Consider the following 20,880-nt stretch of genomic DNA (forward strand, 5'->3'; position numbering starts at 1 on the left):
TTTCAGCATTTTATACATGAAAAGACATTTTGGATTAAAAGCCTTGATGTAGCAAGGTCCAGAGTGATTTCAGGGACTTAGAAATGATTTATAGTCATGATCTAAAACATGGTAGAGTTTGTTTATTTCAAGGCACTCATACATCAGGAAGACAATAAACAATGAACTCACACTACTGTTAGAGGAAAGCCATGTATGTATATTATTCCAGATATTGACTCACAGATGCAATAGAAATATTCTTTGTTATATACATATATATATATATAATTAGCTTCATAACTAGGTGACCACACAAAAGGAACAAAAACTATGCTCATTAGATTCTTTGCAGAACCTATATATAATTCATAAGAAAACACACAGATTTCTTAAAATAAGGTATATATGTATTCTTACTACACTGCTAAATGAGCTTTTCAAAACAACTGATAAATGAGCTGCACTGGAACCATTGGGAAGACACCAGCAGCAGCAGCTCTGTAAGCACTCTGGGGATATATCACACACCATGGGCCATGCCCCACCAGACCACAGTGCGGGCAGCACTGTATCTGAATCCACACTGCAGAGGTGCAGGTGGGGGGCCATAAAAACCATGGTTATGAGCCCCAGAAGATAGAGCAGAAGTGAACAAAAGAGAGGGGCTCTCTGAGGCTACTCAATGAAAATTGAAGCCCAGTGGGAAAGTGAAGAAAATCTCTGCAATAGAGGCACTCTGGACAACCATGGTTGGTAAGTTGGTGTGATCAGCACCTCCCATAGAAACCCAGACTCATTTAGAGGGGAGGACAGCTGGAACCTGCAATAGAACCTTCCAGAATTCAATCCCTCAGGAGGTCAGGGTCCTCGACTTTGGCCTGGCAGGCAAAAATCAGGCTGAATCTTAATAGACTACATCTGGCTTGCAGAGACTAATTGACTTAGACCTGCACAGTGCTACCCACATTGTCTACAAGGACAGCAGAGACATATCCTGAGGGAGGCCCTTTTCTTTTCTTTTTTTAAAAATATATGTATTTTTTTCTACATATTTTTTCTTTTCTTTTTTGCTCTCTCTTTCCCTTCTGTTCTGCATTTCTCTCTCTCCCTCTTTGTTCCTGTTCCTGTCCCATGTCTAATTGTTTCTCTTCCTCTCTCTGTCCCCTCAACTATCAGTATTTTCATAGGAAGGTAAATACAATTTCAAGCTCCCCTGTTGATGTTTTTTCTGTTCTTGTCTCTGTTCTTTTGCTCTGTCTTTTCCTCTTGTCTTCAATAGTCTCCCACAGTTTGTGTGATCATCCCTTGTCTTCTAGCCTCACTTCTAAGCTATTCCTCTCCTTCTATCTCTCTGTCCCTCCCTTCCCAACCACTTCTAAATCCTTAACCCAAAGGGGACATTTGCTATTTTGAAGGACTTATTTACTACAAATATATTTTGGGCTGGCCCTAGATTTTGATCTAGCTCACAAGGTTAAAGGTGACAGACTAGTGGCTACCAGAAATTGTCATTTTTCTAAGCTGTGTTTGATGCTATTGTTGATGCTGATGGTATCAATTTGGCTAAGGTATTAAGGTGTTGATCTAATGAGTTGTCCTCCCTGGTATACTGAAAACAAGATTGCCTAAGAGTCATTAGCGATTCAAAGCCTAAAAAGCCCAGCTATAGCAGGAAGATATCACTGAGAAGCAATCACTCCATAAAGGCTCTGAACACAAATAACAAATATTGAAGTACCAGACCAGAAAATAAAAACAGCAAAAAACAGCAACAACAACAATATTAGAAATGAGAAGACACCTTAGCAAGTTGCAAACCCAGACTTCCAGCTCATCAAAGGCAAATTCTGGGGGAAATGAGGTGGAAAAATATGATAGTCAACCACCTGGATGCCCTGAATTGATAGCACAGGAAGTAACAAAACAGAAGAATGAGGCTCTAGAAAAATTCAAAACAGAAATAATTTTCCAGATAACTAAAGAGATGGGGAGCAGAATGAAAGACATGATTAGAGACTCTAGAACAGAAGCAGATATAAAAAATAGATGATTTCAGGAGCATGATGGAAGCCATGAATGCTTAGCATAGAAAAGAAATGGAAACAAGGAAAGAGATTCAAACATATCCATGAGATTAAAAACTATTGAAAATAAACAGCAGACGGACCCAATCTGAAGACAGAATATCAGATATAGAAGACAGAATGGTGGTCAGTGACCATGAAAAAAAGTAATCTCATTAAAACAGTAAGGAACCATAAGAAATCAATCCAACAGCTCCTAGATGATGCAAAGAAGAATAATATAAGACTGATAGGAGTCCACAAAAAATCAGAAGAAAGTAAAAATGACTTAAAAAGCTGTTCACAGAATTAATAATAGAAAACTTCCCAATGAGAGCAAAATAACTTGACATACAGTTAAGTGAGGCTTATAAGACCCCCAACTAGCCCTCATCAAAAAAAATCTACACCTAGACATATAATAGTCAAGATCCTGGAAACTCAACACAAGAACAAAGTACTACAAGATGTTAGAGAAAAGAAACAATTCACATACAAAGGAAAGCCCATCAGAATCACAGAAGACTTTTCAACACAAACTCTCAAGTCAAGAAGAGCCTGGAGGGAGGCATTTCAAGCCCTAAAAGAAAATAATCTCCAACCTAGACTGATGTATCCTGCAAAACTATCTTTCAAAATTGATGGGGGATATAAGATAATTCCATGACAAAGGACACCTGAGAAACTTCATGAATACCAAACCAGCACTCCAAAGATTTAAAAAAAAAATCCTAGAAAAAAACAATGAAGGTCACAACTCCATGAGGCCAAATAGAAAAAATCTAGAATATTTTATCAGGCAAGGCAAGATATTAAAAGGAGAAGGGACAAATTAAAAAGAGCCAACAACAGGAAAATAATGATAATGAGAAGTCAATACATACCAGTAATAAACATCAATGTTAATGGCCTCAATTCACCAATCAAAAGAAACAAACTGGCAGAATGGAATAAGAAACAAAATCCAAAAATATGCTGTGTACAAGAAATGCACCTAGTTCAAAAGAAACTCATAGGCTGAAAGTAAAAGGATGGAAAACACTGCTCCATGAGACACGAACCCTGTCTTATTTGCAGACAAAGTAAATTTCAAACCAAAACTAATTAAGAGAGATGAAGAAGGTCACTACATCCTCGTAAAGAGAACAATCCAATCATAAATATATATGCACCAAATATTAATGCCCCCAACTATACAAAAGAAATATTAATGGACATGAAAAACCAAATAAGCACTAAAACAATTGTGGGGGTGACTCAATATACCACTGTCCCAAATAGACAGATCATCTAGACAAAAAAATCAACAAAAAATACTATAACTGAAGCAAGATTTAAAAAAAAATATTTAATGGACGTCTACAGAGTGTTCCACTGCACAAAATCAGAATATATATTCTTTTCAGCTGCACACAGGTCATTCTCCAAAATAGACCATATACTAGCCCATAGAACATGTTTAAATAAATGCAAACGAATTGAACTTATCCCCTGTATATTATGAGACCATAGAGCAATTAAACTGGAGATCACTATCATAAGAAACTGCAAAAACCCAACAAACACATGGAAATTGAATAACAATCTCCTGAACAACTGATCGGTCACAGAGGAAATTAAAGAAGTAAGACAGTTTCTACAAGTAAATGATAATGCCAGAAAAATATACAGGAATCTATGGGACAAAATGAAAACAGTTCTATGAGGGAAATTCATAGCAGTGAATGGCCATTTAAGGAAAACTGAGAGAACTCAAATAAACAACCAAATGCAGAACCTCAAGCTCCTAGAAAAAGAGCTGAACAAACCCAAAGCTCATACAAGAGAGGAAATTATAAAGATCAGAGCAGAAATCAATACAATGGAGACTAAGAGAATGATACAAAAAATCAATGAATCACAGTTGTTTTTTTTAAAAAAATAAATAAAATCAATAACCCTTAGCCAACCTTACCAGAAAAAGGAAAGAAAATGTTAAAATTCGTACCATTAAGAAAGAAAAAGGTGAAGTCACAACAGATGCGGCAGAAATCCAGAGGGTTATCAATACATACTTCAAAACCCTGTACTCTAATAAAATGGAAAACAGAAAAAATGGACAGATTCCTAGACATATATGAATTGCCAAAGTTAAATGAAGAAGATATAGAAATTTTAAACAGCCCAATTACAATGAGTAAGATTGAAAATGTAATTAAAAATTTACCAACAAAGAGAAGCCCAGGTCTCAATGGCTTCACTGATGAATTCTACAGGACATTTAAAGATGAACTATCACCATTACTCTTTAAACTCATCAAGGAAATTGAAAGGGAAGCAATACTTCCAAATTCATTGCTGGAAGCAAGTGTTACTTTGATTCCAAAACCAGGGAAAGACCCAACCCAAAAAGAGAACTACAGGTCCATCTCCATAATGAACATAGATCCAAAAATCCTCAATATGATGCTGGCAAAAAGAATAGAGTGTCATCAAGAAGATCATACACCCACCTGACCAAGTCAGATTTATCCCAGGGATGCAAGGATGTTTCAACATACATAAATCAATAAATGTTATACACTATATTAACAGAGCCAAGGACAAAATCTGTATGAACATCTCAGTAGATGCAGAAAAAGAATTCGACAAAATCCAACATGCATTCATGAGATAAACCCTAAAGAAAATTGGAATAGAAGGTCTTTATCTTAATCTGATTAAGGCTATCTATGAAAAACAAACACCCAATATCATCCTAAATGGTCAAAACCTGAAAACTTTCACACTAAAATCAGGAACAAGACAAGGATGTCCACTATCACCACTCCTGTTCAATATATTTCTGTAAACATTAGCCATGGCAATTAGACAAGAGAAAGAAATAAAAGGAGTAAAGATAGGAAAGGAAGAAGTTAAACAGTCATTATTCACTGATGATATGATACTTTACATAGAAGACCTAAAAAACTCTGCCAAAAGACTTATATACTTAATTGACACATTCAGTAGAATAGCTGGATACAAGGTCAACACTGAAGAAACAATAGGCTTCTTATACTCAAATAACAGACTCACTGAGAGATAAATTAGGGAAATAATTCCTTTTACAATAACATCTAAAAGAATGAAATATCTAGGACTCAATCTAACAAAGGAAGGAAAATAATTCTACACTAAACACTACAGCACTCTGAAAAAAGAGATTGAAGGGGATACAAGAAAATGGAAAAACAGCCCTTGTTCCTGGGTAGGAAGAACCAATATAGTGAAAATGGCCATAATTCCAAAACTACTATATAGATTTAATGCAATGCTAATTGAAATGCCAACAATATACTTCACAGAACTAGAGAAAACAATCCAAAAAATTCACTTGGAATCAGAAGATACCTAGAATAGCAAAAGCAATACTAGGCAACAGAGACATGGCTGGGGGTATCACAATTCCCAACTTGAAACTATACTACAAATCTACTGTGATTAAAAATATCATGATACTGGCAAAGAAACAGACCTGAGGAGCAGTGGAATAGATTAGAAGATGCAGAAACAACTCCAGACCTACCCAGCCACATCAACTTTGACCATGGAGCCAACAAACCTCACTGGAGGAAAGATAGCCTCTTTAATAAATGATGGTGAAAAAATTGGGTTTCAAATCGCCAAAGATTAAAATTAGACCTATATCTTTCACCATGCACTAACCTAAAATCAAAGTGGATTAAAGATACAAATATTAAAACAAAAATGCTGAACCAGCTGGAACAGAAGTTAGGTCTTGAAGACATTGGTGTAGGAAAATATTTTATGAACAAATCCTCAGCTGCCCATGAAATACCACAAGGAATCAACAAGTGGGATCCCTTCTTATTGTTTGTTTTTGGTACCAGGGATGGAACTTGGGTCCTTGTGCTTGCAAGGCAGGCAACAGAACCACTGAGCTAAATCCCCGGCCCAACACAATCTATTTTTTTTTTTTTTTTGGTACTGGGGATCGAACTTGGGTCCTTGCGCTTGCACAGCAGGCGGCAAAACCACTGAGCTAAATCCCAGGCGGCATCCCTTCTTATTAAAAACCTTCTGAACATCAAGAGAAGCCACTAGCAGTGTGAAGAGACAACCCACAATGTGAGAAAAAATTTCACCTGCTGTTCCTCAGACAAAGGTCTTCTATCTAGAATCTATAAAGAGCTTATAAAATCAGACCTTCCAAATTTAAGACTCAATCCAAAAATAGGCATCAGAAATGAACAGATAGTTCTCAAAGAAGTAGAAATAGGAAATAAACATATGAAAAAATGTTCACCATCACTGGTCATTTGAGAGATGCAAATGAAAACAATCCTGAGATTCCACCTCACCCCAGAAAGAATAGCTCCTATCATGAAATCAACCAATAACAAATGCTGGAAGAGCAGTACGGAAAGAGTAATACTGTTCCACTGCTCATGGGAGTGTAGACTGTTGCAACCACTGTGGAAATCTGTATGGAGATACCTCAAAGAACTAGTACTGGAAGTCCCATTTGACCCAGCTATTCCTCTGCTGGCTATCTTCCCACAAGAATTAAAAAATCATACTGCAAATATATATATGCACCCATGTTTACAGTGGCACAGTTTTTAATAGCTAAAGCTTGGAAATAGCCCAAGGGCCCATCAACTGCAAACTGGAGAATATCGTTTTTTTTTTAAATAAAATGGAATACTACTCAGCCATAATGAATGAGAAACTAGAGACATTTATAGCTAAATGGATGCATATTGAGGCTATCCTCTTAAGTGAAATAAATAGGACACACATGTAAATATTGAATATTTTCTCTAGTGTGAGAAAGCAAAAGTGCAAATAAGGATTAAATTGATTAAAATGAATAACTGATAAGCTAAAAAAGGAAGAAAAGTTCCAAAGGGGTAGGGGAAGTGGGAGCGACAGGTGAAAGGAAAGAAGGGAAAGGAAAAATTATGAGAAAAGGAAAAATTGGAAACAATGTCTTTGTAAACAGGGAGGGGTGGAGGGGGTAAAGGGAGCACAGGGAATGGGGAAAAAATAAGAGCCAAGATTCATCAAGTACAAGCACAAGCACCCAAAGATAAATGTAAATGTACTGTATACCTAAAATATACCAAATAAAGAATTTAAGCAAAAAAAATTACAGTAGTAGTTCATCTTGTTTTCAATTTTTTATAAACCCAATTTACTATATGCAATAAATGCATTTATAAATTGTGATATAATGCAAGTGTATGGATTAAAATATGCTCTCCCACTTGCATTTTAGCATTTCTTTTTGAGTGAAGACTAATCTTTTAGCTCCAAACTTCCTCTATAGTAAACACTGAGCACAGTGGCAAAATAGTAATATTTTTTAGGAAAAATTTCAGTAATATTTCTCTAATTTCTTATCAAATACTAAAAAGCTAGAAGAGTAGAATAGTATTTATCTTTACTTATCAGTAGAACCGTTATATCTAGAATTAATAAATGGCCTTTAAATCCCTAATGAATTTTGAAAATGCCAAAAATTGTACTTTTTTTCTACGTTGATGATTACTTTTAAGAAACATAGCAAGCACTAAACTGAATTTCTCATGATGTAATTTCCCTAAAAATTATGTTTCTTTCATATTATTTGGAAGATTTACTGAGATTTCAATAATCAAGTATATTTTAGCTGAAATTAGGAGAGTAAATGTTCCAGAGAAATTAGAGCAGACATAAACCGGCATATATGTTATGATATATCTTTAGATTTCACTCAAAATTTCTCAACTGCTATTTTGGATTGATGATGTTAGTGTTTTCAAAAGCATCCGATATACATGAGGCTAAAAAAAAAAAAAACTACAGAAACAAAAGGTGTTCTGCTTTATAGATATTTTGCAATGTACGGAAGTATTAAAATGGACCTCTCATATTTTTAAGTTTAGACAAGAGAACGAATGGACAAAAGAAATTGTTCTGCCTTGAATGAATTCATTTTCTTGGGATTTACTCATAGTGGAGATATCAAAGTGAGCCTTTTTGCTGTGTTTCTCCTGGTTTACCTCTTCAGTGTCCTGGCAAAACTTGGCATGACGACTGTAATAATGTTGGATCCCCATCTGCACATGCCCATGTACTTCTTCTTCAGCCACCTCACTCTCTGTGACCTCTGCTATTCCACAACAATTGGGTCCAGGATGCTGGTGGACTTGGTGGCCCAGAGCAGGTCAATCCCTTTCTTGGGCTGCAGTCTGCAGTTTCTGACCTTCGGTATCTTTGCAGACTCCAAGTGTCTACTGCTGGCTGTGATGGCCTTCAACTGGTACAGGGCCATCAGCAGCACCCTGCTGTACAAAGCCTGTATGTCCAGCAGGCTGTGCTCTCTGTTGTTCATGGAGGTTTATCTGGTGGGACTGGCAGATGCTCTGATACACACCATGCTGGCATTCCAAATGTGTTTCTGTGGCTCCAATGAAATCAATAATTTCTTCTATGATCTCCCTCCTCTTCTGTTACTATCTTGTTCAGACACATGGGTTAATGAGTTAGTGATATTTACTATTTTGGCTTTATAGCACTGAGCGCCATCTCAGGCATTCTTGTCTCTTATATTTATATTATGTTATCAGTCATAAAGGTCTGGTCTGCTGAGGGAATGTTCATGGCTTTCTCCACCTGCACCTCCCACCTCACTGCAGTTGCCATTTTCCAGGGACCCATGCTCTTCATGTACTTCCATCCCAGTTCTTCATACTCCCTCAATCAGGACAAAATGACCTCACTATTTTACACCCTCATGATTCCCATGCTAAACCCGCTGATCTACAGCCTATAGAACAAGGATGTGAAAGAAGTCCTGCAGAAGCTGAGAAATAAAAAGTTGTTTGAAATAATTGCGTTATATCCAGATGTAACACACATATAATGTCTGTTATTTTGAAAAATTGCATTGCATTATGGACCTCGAATTGTGGCACACAGTTAACTTATTGAAATAAGTGTTTAAATTAATTTTTAATTTAAGGAAATGTTTCAGATCTCCACATGTGCCATGTTCCATTATTATCATGAATTGATATGTGGTGATCCCTGTGGTAAGTTTTCCTGATTTTCTCTGTTGTACCACAATAGGACTTGCTCACATTCTCATTCAACTTCAATTATACTGAGGTTTATTAAATGTTTACAAATTCCCTTTTAGCACTGTATATTTCATGGCATATCCAGTGCATTTACCCGAGAATCTCATAGTCTAAGAGAAGGAATAAAAAGTAACTAAAATGAGCAATCAATTCACAATAAGGCTTTCAACAATTCTGAGGTAAGGAGATTGTGGCTGTAACTCAGAGACAATGTCCCATTTAGTGTGGAAGAGAAAGTCTTTCTTAGAGATATTAAGTGTGAGACCTAAGTAGAGGCATGGAGGGGAGAGGAAGGAATGTTAGGCAAGGGTCATGGCATTTAGAGAAATCCTGAGGTACATAGCGATTGATAGATAAATTGTGTTTGGAAATAAAAGTATTATCACCAGTTTAGAATATAAAAGAAATTTGAAAGGCCCTGGTCAGTGTCCCTATCTCTTCTTTTCTTTCCTTCTTCCTTATCTTCACCCTAATGAAATGCTTCTCTATTCATTTCCCTTAAATTGTTATATATCCTTATTTTTTTAGTCATTCTTTCCAATGTGAAAAAGTAAGCATTTTTTTATCCCAAGGCTGCACCTTCTGTCCTTATTGTCCAAACCACTTACATCATGTCTGAGGCACACAGAATAGAAAAGCAAATCATAAAAGGTAACCCAACATTTTTGAGTGCTTATTGGGTATTGATATACCAAAATTCCCTGAAGGTAGGATAAGTATCTAAAAAAACCAGAAACTTACATATACCTCCACACATACTACCATTTAAATACATATAAAATGAGTGTGAATGAGAAGGTAAAGAATCTACAAAGACTCAGATAATAATGTCCTAAGAATATGAAACATTCATCTGTGTATCTCCTTGATACTTTCCTTTGTTATAATCTCTAGTTTTGTGATGACTCAGGCACTGAATGAGCTTCTTGGAAAACCCAAGGAATATCTGTGCATTTGAAGGCCAACATAAGGTGCCCTGGCTTCCTTAATTATCCATTACAATTACAGAAGCTTGAGCCAAGGGTCGCCTTATGTTCCACACTGTAGGTGTGACATTCCCAAAGTAAATCATTTCAGGATAGAACTAAAGTCCAAGGTAAGTGGGTGTGGGGGTTCCTACCTCCAGTCCCCACACTCTGGGAAGTTTAGCCTGGAGGGTGGCAAGTTGTAGCCCAACCTAGGCTACTTTGAAAATTAGGAAGAATCTGGGCCAGATATAGATAGATTCCCAAGTACTGAAGAGAAGGGAGGAAGGAAGGGGGGGGAAGAAAGAAAGAAAGAAAGAAAGAAAGAAAGAAAGAAAGAAAGAAAGAAAGAAAGAAAGAAAGAAAGAAAGAAAGAAAGAAAATAAAGGAAAGAAAGAGGAATGCATAGGTCAAGAGTGACATGGAAACACACTGCAGTTCTGGACCAAGTATGAAAAAGATGAGTCACCTAAGGTATGTAAATAATATTAGACTAGATTTTTTGTCTTTTCCAATCTGAAAGAAACTTAGCAATGAAGAGAGATAGGTAGGATGAGATTCAGAAGACTAAATCTAAGCAGCACCCTTTTTACATGGTAACTTCTTCAAATTCTGTGTCATGGAAATGTCACAGTAGTGGACACACAACTTTATAGGACCTTGTATGGAGCGGGTGAATGTCATGCAGAGGGTCATGGGCTGAAAGTCTGTACCATACCAGGGAGCTATTGGAAGTGTGGGGCCTGGTGAGAGGTTCAGCTAGCTGGAAATCTCCAGGAGTCTTTTCTGATGTGCAGATTCTATTTTTCTGACTGAGATAAGAATTAACACTTCCATCATTTTCTTGATCACATTTGAGCACTACAGAAAACACAATAAAAAACCCACAATAAAAAGAATAAAAGCAGAAAACCACCTTCTTGAATGAATTCATTTTCTGAGGAGTTTTCAGTAATCCTGAAATCCAAATGACACTATTCAGCGTATTTCTCATTATTCAACTCTTGGTTCTTATTTCCAATCTTGTAAACTTATTGCAAACCATGAGAAGTTTCTGCATGTAGTTGCAATAAATTAATTGTTATTGTTGTGCAGTATTTGCGCAAAAATATCATTATCTTCTCTAATGTTGATAGCCGTACAGTTAGTTGTCTTCCCTTTTCTCATTATTAATAATATTATTGTGAACATTCTTATGCCTTTATTTGGGTAGATATATATTTATCTCTGTGAGAAACAGGGTTAATAATATGTGAGTGTGTGTGTGTGTGTGTGTGTGTAATGTGTATGAGTGTTCACAATCAGTGTGTGAATCCTCCATTTGTTTAGGATGTTCACAAATACTTAATCTTGTGCATACCGTTAGTATTAGATAGTGCATGTTTACTTCCCTGATGACTCCCAGGGCTAGATATCCACTTTTAAAATAAAAATCAACTGCCATTTATAGCTTTTCTTTATCTTTACGAATTAACACATTTCCTGGGCTGAGGTTTGAGTAAAGAGAAAAATTAACATTATTAATCTCAAAGTGCTAGTTTCCCACATAGAAGTATAATTACATAGGAAATAATTACACAGAAGTAATTATTTAGGAAATACAGGCCCAGATTACAAGGGGCTGGTATGATTATGAAAGTAAATTTAGGTCCTGCCTAATAATGTTTAAACTGAAGAGAATTGTAGTCCTTGGAGGCAGTGAATAACATGAGGGGAAAATTAATAGGTACCAAAAATACCTTCCATATTTTTTGGACTAAAAGAATTGTCCATTCTTTTTGTTGATGTTGTTCTTTTATTGGTACATTTTAGGTATACAATTCGTTTACATTTATCATTGGGTGTTTGTACCTGTCCATTCTTTCTAATATACATCAGAGAAGAAATTACGGATAGTAAAGTTCCTGAGAGCAAAATTCCATCAATTTCTTTAGTATAACATATGGAGAACATTACAATTACTTACTTTGGATCTGTCTCCAATAATTCCTCCTCTGGAAAACAGTTATTTTTCTATCAGTGCTGTTAGCCAAAGAATGATAATAAAACAGGAAAAGAAATTGCAATGTATCACTAAAAAATCTTTCCCTAAATAAATAATATTTTAGTCATTTTAGTTTGCTATTCCCTCATTATAGGGAAATATTTCCCCTGTCTTCTCTAGGGTCATACTCAAGATAACAATGAGTTACAATATTTATGTGAATACATTTCTTTATGTCTCAGTTGTTATAAATTTTATACATCAAATTATTCATTTACTTGCTTTTCAATAAAAATTAAGGTGACTACATTAAGACAGGATATATGGGGTAGACAATTATTCATTAGATTCATTAGGTGTCTTTAATGAATTTGCTAAGCTCTATTTATATGGCCATCATTCACATGTCATGAAATGTCCTGTAGAAGATGGGACACAGTGCCCAGAGGCTGCCCCATGGCTTCTGTGCCTCACAGCCTTGTTGCACGAGGACATTTAGTTTCTATTTGATTCTTGGAATTCTGTGATAAGGCAGGAATTTTCGAGATCAGTGCTAATAATACTGAAATGCCCCACTATGGCAAATAAGACAGATTTTTATATCAACCTGGTAGCTATTTCTGTTGCACTTCTTTTTTGCACTCAAACTCTGCTAGGATATTGCTTTCATGTACAGATGGGATTGGATAACCTCTCCAATTCCCTTAGAAATCCAAGGCATTAATTTTTGTGAATTTGGCATAAATACACTATAATATTCCACAAGAGTTCACAAGAGATTTCTTTTCAAAAAGAGATATGCATTTGTTCTTATAGCATTGTGAGAAACCCATTGAGAACAAGTGCTTTGGGTTAGACACATATTATGCCTATGGAATTCCTGATGTGCACTGATTATGTATGGATCTCTTTTCATATCTGTATAATGAAGTTGTTAGAGATGGAAACACACTATAACATGGGAAATGCATGATATAGAAAGATAAGTTAAATAATATCAGATAATTGTGTGGACATTTATTAAGATATGTACAACAGTATACATTTAAACTCATCACATATTTCCTTACAGCAAAAGTACTGCTAGGAAAACACTCAGAAGCAAGAAATCAGATATTTTGCAGTCAGAAATACATAAATGAAGCATTTAGTGTTCAATCCTTAGTAATGAAGAATTCTACCCAGGTTAGTGAGTAAAGTAAGAGATTCATATTGTGGTGCCTTTAAAGCATTATATTGGTAGTTATAGGGGATACATTATGTAGCACACAAAATTAACACATCAATTACCTGCCAATTATCAAATATTATTGTAAATAACAGACCACCAAAGTAGCTATAGAACATAAACAAAAGTTGGCTATTTCTTTAAATCAGTATTCTAATATATTTCTTCAGGGCTTTTATTTCTACATGTTTGCACTGTACAATGACCAACTTCCCCCTTGTATTTATGAACTGCCAGTAAAAATCGGTCTAAAAATAAATTACTCCTACTCTTTATTGGACATTCACCAACTTAACTAACTGAATATATTTAACCACTATTTCTGAGGCAAATCTGTAAGCTACTGACTGTTGAAAAATAAAACCAATTTTGATCCGATAAAAAAATCATTAAAGAGAGCCTTCTGGGGTAGTGAAGATTGTATAGCAATGAAGCAACTGAAATGAAAGTCGTTGGGGTGGACTTGGGGGAGAAATTAGATAATGATTAATGACGGTACCTGTATCTAGGATTAAATCTCATCTAGACTGGAGTGCAGGAGACTGTTTTTGTAATGGGAGTGTCAGGATGGACAATAAAAGGGCATGGGAATTGTTAAATACGTGATGTATTTCAGTTTCATTTGATGTGCGATTTCACTCAAAGAAGGCATGAATTTATGATACCTTGAATCATAATGTTAAAAAATGTAGAGAGTTCCAGATATCAATTTCCTGATGAGGGTAAAGAAATAAAAGTTCAGCCCTATGGATATTATTGCAGGAGTCCCAGAGAAAAATATTGGACCTGATCTGGGAAGTCAGTTAATTATGTTGGAATAGCATAAAAGAACCAAATAAGAGGCTGACACTATTTAAGTCCCTGTAGTCATAGGTGAAAATAAATATGATCTGCATACTGTTCAGGCACAAGAGAAAGGGACAGGAAGCTTTCTCTTACCAGGTGAGTTTACGAATGGCCATGTTTAAACAACACAGGAAAATTAGAACTCTGTTTTCTTTCCCAAGTGGAGAAGTCAAGTCTTAAGGAATGTATATTTAAATGATTTTATAGCTGATTACTCAGTAAAATAAACTTTCTTCTAATGGCTGTACTGGGATATATTCTGGCTAGACCTGTGTGAATGTGACCAATGTCATTTTTCATTTGTATAGAAATTGCAGATTTTACTTAATCGTATTTTAATGCAGATTTATAGTAGTTCACTCCTTGTAAAACTCACTTTACTTTATGTGACACATGCAAATTTAAATTTGTTCTAGTTTTATTTAAATGATGAGTTAATAAGTAAAATATACACATTTATGCAAACTCAAGTCCCTACCATAATAATAATATCTAAAAGGAATAAAGACTACTGCTCCTCTTCCAATTTTTATTTATAAGAATATATACTGGAAAATTCAACCACACATGCACATAAATAATAATATAAATATAAGAAATAGCTTGTATATGTAAGAATTTTGCTATCTGTCCATTTTCTTTTTAATGAAAAAGTCAAATTAAAAGTCAGTGATAAACCAGTTTACTTATTATAAATTGGTGTCCCCACTTGTTATTATCGTATCTCTATTCCTTTCCAATGGATTTGTTTGCAGAGTTGGATGAAATAGAAAAAGGGGTGATATAAGCCATAGAAATCCAGTGACAGTGTTTGACAAAACAGTTGAAAAATGGTCTTATTTTTTAGTGAAACCTGGACAACAAACAAAATATAAAATATCTTTTATTTTATATGCAGTATCATCAGCTGCAAAGAACTAGACAATACTTCTTGAACAATATAATAATTATTATTCTTTTGTCCAGCATATAGGATATTTAGTCTTGTGACTTTTGGATGGCCTTGCTACTTCTACATTTTTTCCACCCTTTGAATCTAGGATCCAAGTTTGAATTCCTGTCAATTCTTACTTGGAAAGTCCTAACACAGAGTAAGTCACATGGCTCAAGAAATGTAATTAAATGTATAATCAAGGTTGATAAGCTTCTTAAGATAGAGAGTTTTGGCTTTTTTTTTTTAGCTTGATGAAACATCATTTTTACTGCATTTTTATTTGATTTGGTTCATGTTTGCAGTACATTCTTAAGAAGGCTTTGGTATGCATATGTTACAGTTGTAATTCTACACTTCCCCTCACCTCCCTTCTCCTCTCTCCATCTCATCATCCCCTTCCCAGTTGATCAATATCTACCTCCCTACCTCCTGTTTTCTAGCTAGCATTTTGCTCTTTAATTATATTTCAGATTTCTGTTAGGAGAAAGCACACAATATTTAAGCTTGTTATTTTTTTATTTACTTCACTTAACACTATGGTCTAAATGTACATCCATTTTCCATGTTCTTTATTTTATAAGGCAGACTAAGACTTTCACGGTAACACACTCCTTAGATGCTTATTACTGAAAAAAATGGTTTATAGAAATGAAGCATGTTGTGCCTCAATCATACAGATATGTAGAAAAATCAGTAGTTAATCTATATTCACCCTGTCGATTTTTCCAGCAGTTTCTAATAACAAAGAATAAACAGTGGAAATTGTTCATCATTACCAGAATTCTTTCTCTTGGGAATTACCAATAATTCTGAACTGAAAACAGTTCTATTTTTGTCACTTCTAGTAGTTTATCTCATTATTCTCCTGACTAATCTTGGAATGATTATTTTAATCAGAGTGGATTCCCGACTGCACACACCCATGTATGTTTTCCTCAGCCACCTGTCATTCTCCGACCTCTGCTACTCCAATGCGGTTGGCCCCAAGATGCTGGTGGGCTTGCTTGTCGAGAACAGATCAATTCCCTTCATTGGTTGTGCTCTACAATTCTTCATCTTCTGTGTCTTTACAGGTGCTGAGTGTGTGCTGCTGGCAGTGATGGCCTTTGACTGGTACAAGGCCATCAGCAGCCCCCTGCTGTACACACCCACATGTCCAGCAGGCTGTGCACCCAGCTCCTGGGTGGGGTTTACCTGGTGGGACTGGCAGATGCTCTGATACTCACCACACTGACATTCCGCCTGTGTTTCTGTGGGTTTAATGAGATTAATCATTTCTTCTGTGATGTCCCTCCTCTCCTCTTAATATCTTGTTCAGATACACAGGTTAATGAGTTAGTGATGTTTACTCTTTTTGGTTTTATAGAACTGAGCACCATCTCAGGTGTTATTGTCTCCTATTGCTGTATCATGTTATCTGTTTTACAGATCTGCTCTGCAGAGGGGAAGGTCAAAGCTTTCTGCAGCTGTGCTTCCCACCTCACTGCAGTTTCCATTTGTCAGGGAACTGTGCTCTTCATGTACTTCCATCCAAGTTCTTCCTACTCCCTAGATCAGGACAAAATGACCTCACTGGTTTAAACCCTTGTGATTCCCATGCTAAACCCTTTGATTTATAGCTTACACAACAAAGATGTAAAAGAAGCTGTGAAAAAACTGAAAAGAAAATTATTTTAAGTGAATAAGGTATTACTCCAAATACCTACATACTTCTACCAAAACAAATGCATACTCCTGTTGTTTTTTCCAAGTCATATAATTTAAAGTGGTTTATAGAATATTAACATATCACAATTTATATGTACTGCATACCAATTGTTGGTGGTTTCCTAAATATATTGTACTGCATTATCTATCTTGAATTTAAAGATTATAATCTTGAATTTTGGAAAACTTTCTATTCTTTATCTCAGTAAGCCATAGACTCATTTGTTTGGTGAGTATCTTATGAATTAATTTAATCATCCCAAAGTTTTGAGTGCCTACTATGTACCCATTGTGAATCTGTGAGCTTTGTATTTTTGTAGTATATGAATAATTCATGATAATAATTAATTCATAATTACATATAAAAGTATATCTTGTAAAAGATGAGTACTCTAAGTACCCACAAAATGTCTAAATCCAGACTGCAAATAAGAAAAGAGCCTTTGAAATGGGGATTTTATTTTCAGATCAAATATCCAGCAGTCACACTGAAGAGGAAGTGATGAGAAGAAAGTGTTTTAAGTGAGAATCAGAAGTAGAGACACTGAGGTGCTCAGAAAAGCAGCTGTTTAGAGGAAGATGTCCAGATGTAATGGATAAGGACTAAAACAGTGATGAGCTGATTATTTTTTCACACACTTTTTGGTAATTTATATGTCTTATTCTAAGAAATGTCTACTTGACTCTTTGACACCTTGTATTCAAAGTATGTTCTTCTATGAATGTATTTTCTTTTTCTATTGAGTAGTGTAAGAGCCACAGGAGTAAATTCTGGTGCTCTATTTCATAGAAGGATATCTCAGTCAATTGTGTTGTCCATTTTAAATGAGCATGAGAAAGAAATTTGAGTGTTTCTCCATTAAGAATAAATATTTGAGATAACAGCTATGCTCATATCCTCTTTTGATGATTGTGTAATGAATTTATGACTATTAACATAATGTGCCCTGTAGCTTTGTGCAATGTTGTGTCAATTAAAAATAAAATGAAAACAAAATTTCAAAGCAAAACCCTGCTCAGTCCACTCCTGTGTGTCAGTTCTCACCCAGTGCCTTCCATGCAGCTTTCCTTCCCTTCTTCCCTCTCTCATCCCTAGATAAATATCCACTTTTAGGGTCAATAATTCATAGTCCCCTAACGGCATTGTTCTGCTTATTAAACTGTCTTTATTTGGCTTTCCTTTCCCACCAGAGACTGCACATGTTCTTAGTTCAAGGACATCATGGCTTGGGCCTGCCTTTCTAGCACCCGCCTTGTGACTGAGAACCACGCTGGAGCAGTGAATATTAAAATCAACCCAGGTCATAAGATCTTGAGTACCTTATTAGATATCAAATTGTGACTAATTGAAGATGTGACATATATTTTGAATATATATTTCATGCCTTATAAGAAAGCAATTAAGTGGTTGTGAGTTCTATTATAATGTTCTGTTATAATGAATCTACAAAAACATGCATGTTAAATACACAGGAAATAAAGAATATTCACCTAGGGAGTCATTCAATGTCCAGCTATTTCTTTTGGCTCTACTCAAGTTTACAAGGTCAAAACACAGAAAGAAGATGAGAAAATGGGGCTATAGACAGATATTTGAAGGGTTCTACAGCAGTCTATGAAACTTTGCATTCTGCATTAAAGCCACAGCCAGAGGATATCATATGTTCACCAGTTGCCACTCTAAGATATCATTGCTTCTTTGCAAAGTGGAATCTGAGGGACCCTATACCAGGTTATAGGAGAGCATGGTGGTGGAAAAACTCTGTGAGGAGGAAGATTTCTTTTGGAAAATAGGTTTAGAGTTTCTACTTGTACCATACATCCTTAATTTACACATTTTCTTTCATTAATTTTTCTTATAAAAAGAAAACATTGTTAATGTTTAGATAAATTCCTGACACTTCAAAAGATATGAAGATGTCACCTCCTTTTCAAAAGATATATGGTAGCTATGGCAGAGAAAGAAATTTGCTATGCTTATTGTTCTATTTATTTAGGTCCAGTAATTTCAAAATAAAAGGAAGAAAATTTTAACCTCCCCCAAATATATGGGATTTTAGGTTAACAGCTTGATGAATTGAGGTCACTGTATCTCTGAATTGACTCAATTAAAGTGAAAAATAATTTACTGGGAATTTTTCTTTATGTTTTTCATGAGCTATCCTAGCATGGTGGTATACTACTATAATCCCAGCACACCAGAAAGCTGAGACAGGAGGATCCTTAGTTTTAGCCCTTAGTTGGAAGACTTTTTCTATTACTTATCTTTGTACAGAATTGAGTATAAGGAGCAGTAATCATCAGACTCTGTCAACCTTCTGAACTAGGGGAATACAGAAACTGTATCTTATGCTGTTGGCATAAGACGTCCTGTTATATCTCCCTTTCTCATGGATGAGTATGTCCCGGTGAGATGTCATGGGATTTTAACTCTCCCCAAACACCAATTTAACATAAGACCCTTTAGTCTGAATTTTTAAAAAGGGAGATTCATAATTAGTGGATGATCCACAAGGGAATTTCGGACAGTGGAAATTAATCATCTTGATGTCTTTTCTATGAAGCACTTTCAGTCTATAAATAACATCCCTCATAACACTTCAGAGTAAATAAGTAGTAAATAAATAAGAGCAATTCCCTACTTAGACTAAAAATTTAGTAAATACAATGCTCTTTCTTCTCTTCTCCAGCATTTTTCTTTTATTATTTACTAGTCTGCAGCAGGGCACCATTCCACAGTTACTAAGTACACAAAGCACAGCTCCCTGCAAAACTAATGGGGAAAACAGGCTTTAAAAACTGACAGAAAAAGAACTCCCTAGCTTTCGTTTCATTTTATTATTTTCAGCTTGCATGAAATTCGTATGGACCTCTTGCCTTTGTCCAAGGCTGAAATCCAATACTAGTAACAGGAATTAGATGTAAAGAACTTCTCTTCTCAGACTCCAGATCCCTCATCCATCTGACTCAATTATTTCAGCAACCTCTGCATGACAGAGAGCCCCAGTCTTCTAGTGAACCTTGGAGAGTGAGCCACCTCTTGCCCTAACTCTAAGGTACAATACTTTCCCACCTGTGCAGTATCCATGCAGATGGATGCTGGACTTCTCCAAAGAACATTATTAAAAATACAATTACTTATCAAGTAATACAGTTACGGAAAAAGGCACAAAATTTCAGGTTCTCCAGTGTATTCTCTTTTAATAGGTTTTTGTCATGAAAAGAACATGAAGGTTACACAGGGCTTTCAATTTAAGTCCTCTCCCAATTTTAAGAACTCTTTTAGTTATAAAATATATTCATGTTATACATTTCAAAACATCCTATGCATGCACACATTTATAAAGGTATACAATTTCAAAAGGATATATGTCTTACATTACTCACTGAACAGTTTAAAAGAAATAAAAATACAGCCCCGTGTCTTAAATATTTGTTTCCTCTCTCATCTCAAATAGTATATTTACTGTTCATAAAGTATGTTATTTATCAGGATTTCTCAATAGCCTTCCTGATACAATGTACTTTATCAAAAAGAGAGTAGATATATTGATAGCTATAAAAATGCAGGCATACTCCTAATTTAAAATTGTTTTCAGCTGCCTATCATTTGCAGAAATTCACACTGTTTTTTCTTTAAAGATGTTTGCTTAATAATTTTATATATTTAAAAGAATTTTTTCTTTGTTTTTGGTTATATTTTTATATGAAGGAAATGATAAAGATATCAGAGATTCCAAGAAAAGAACTTGGAGGTTAGAGTGAGACAGACCCAGGACCGATCTGTCACTTACTTGTTAGCTGTGTGACAATGCTCAGGTCTCAATTTCTTTCCTCTCCTATCAAGGTTTAACATAAGCAGTACAAGTTTACATCTATGTCTCTCTCAGGAATTTATATTTATGCCTCGTATTGCTCAAGAGACTCTGTGGTCATCTGAGTCAGCTTTCAGGAACCAGCTTCCCAGCTGTCCTGGGAAGATCTGCCATTCACAGCATCACGTAATGAAATGCAGACCCCAGTCTTCCTGTCCTGTGCTCTTGAGAGTCTGCTCAGCTGGGT

At 35.5% G+C, this 20,880-nt stretch overlaps 2 pseudogenes; both read left to right on the plus strand.

Annotated features, from left to right (window-relative positions):
* Positions 1–7,969: 7,969 nt before the first annotated feature.
* On the plus strand, positions 7,970–8,937 carry LOC106009068 (olfactory receptor 5W2-like; annotated as a pseudogene).
* A 1,603-nt stretch (positions 8,938–10,540) lies between these two features.
* On the plus strand, positions 10,541–16,788 carry LOC106009069 (olfactory receptor 5W2-like; annotated as a pseudogene).
* Positions 16,789–20,880: the final 4,092 nt, after the last annotated feature.

Source organism: Heterocephalus glaber, unplaced genomic scaffold (genome assembly GCF_053883595.1).
Source record: "Heterocephalus glaber isolate CG9 unplaced genomic scaffold, H.glaber_assembly_v1.0 deba00001673, whole genome shotgun sequence".
Taxonomy (NCBI): domain Eukaryota; kingdom Metazoa; phylum Chordata; class Mammalia; order Rodentia; family Bathyergidae; genus Heterocephalus; species Heterocephalus glaber.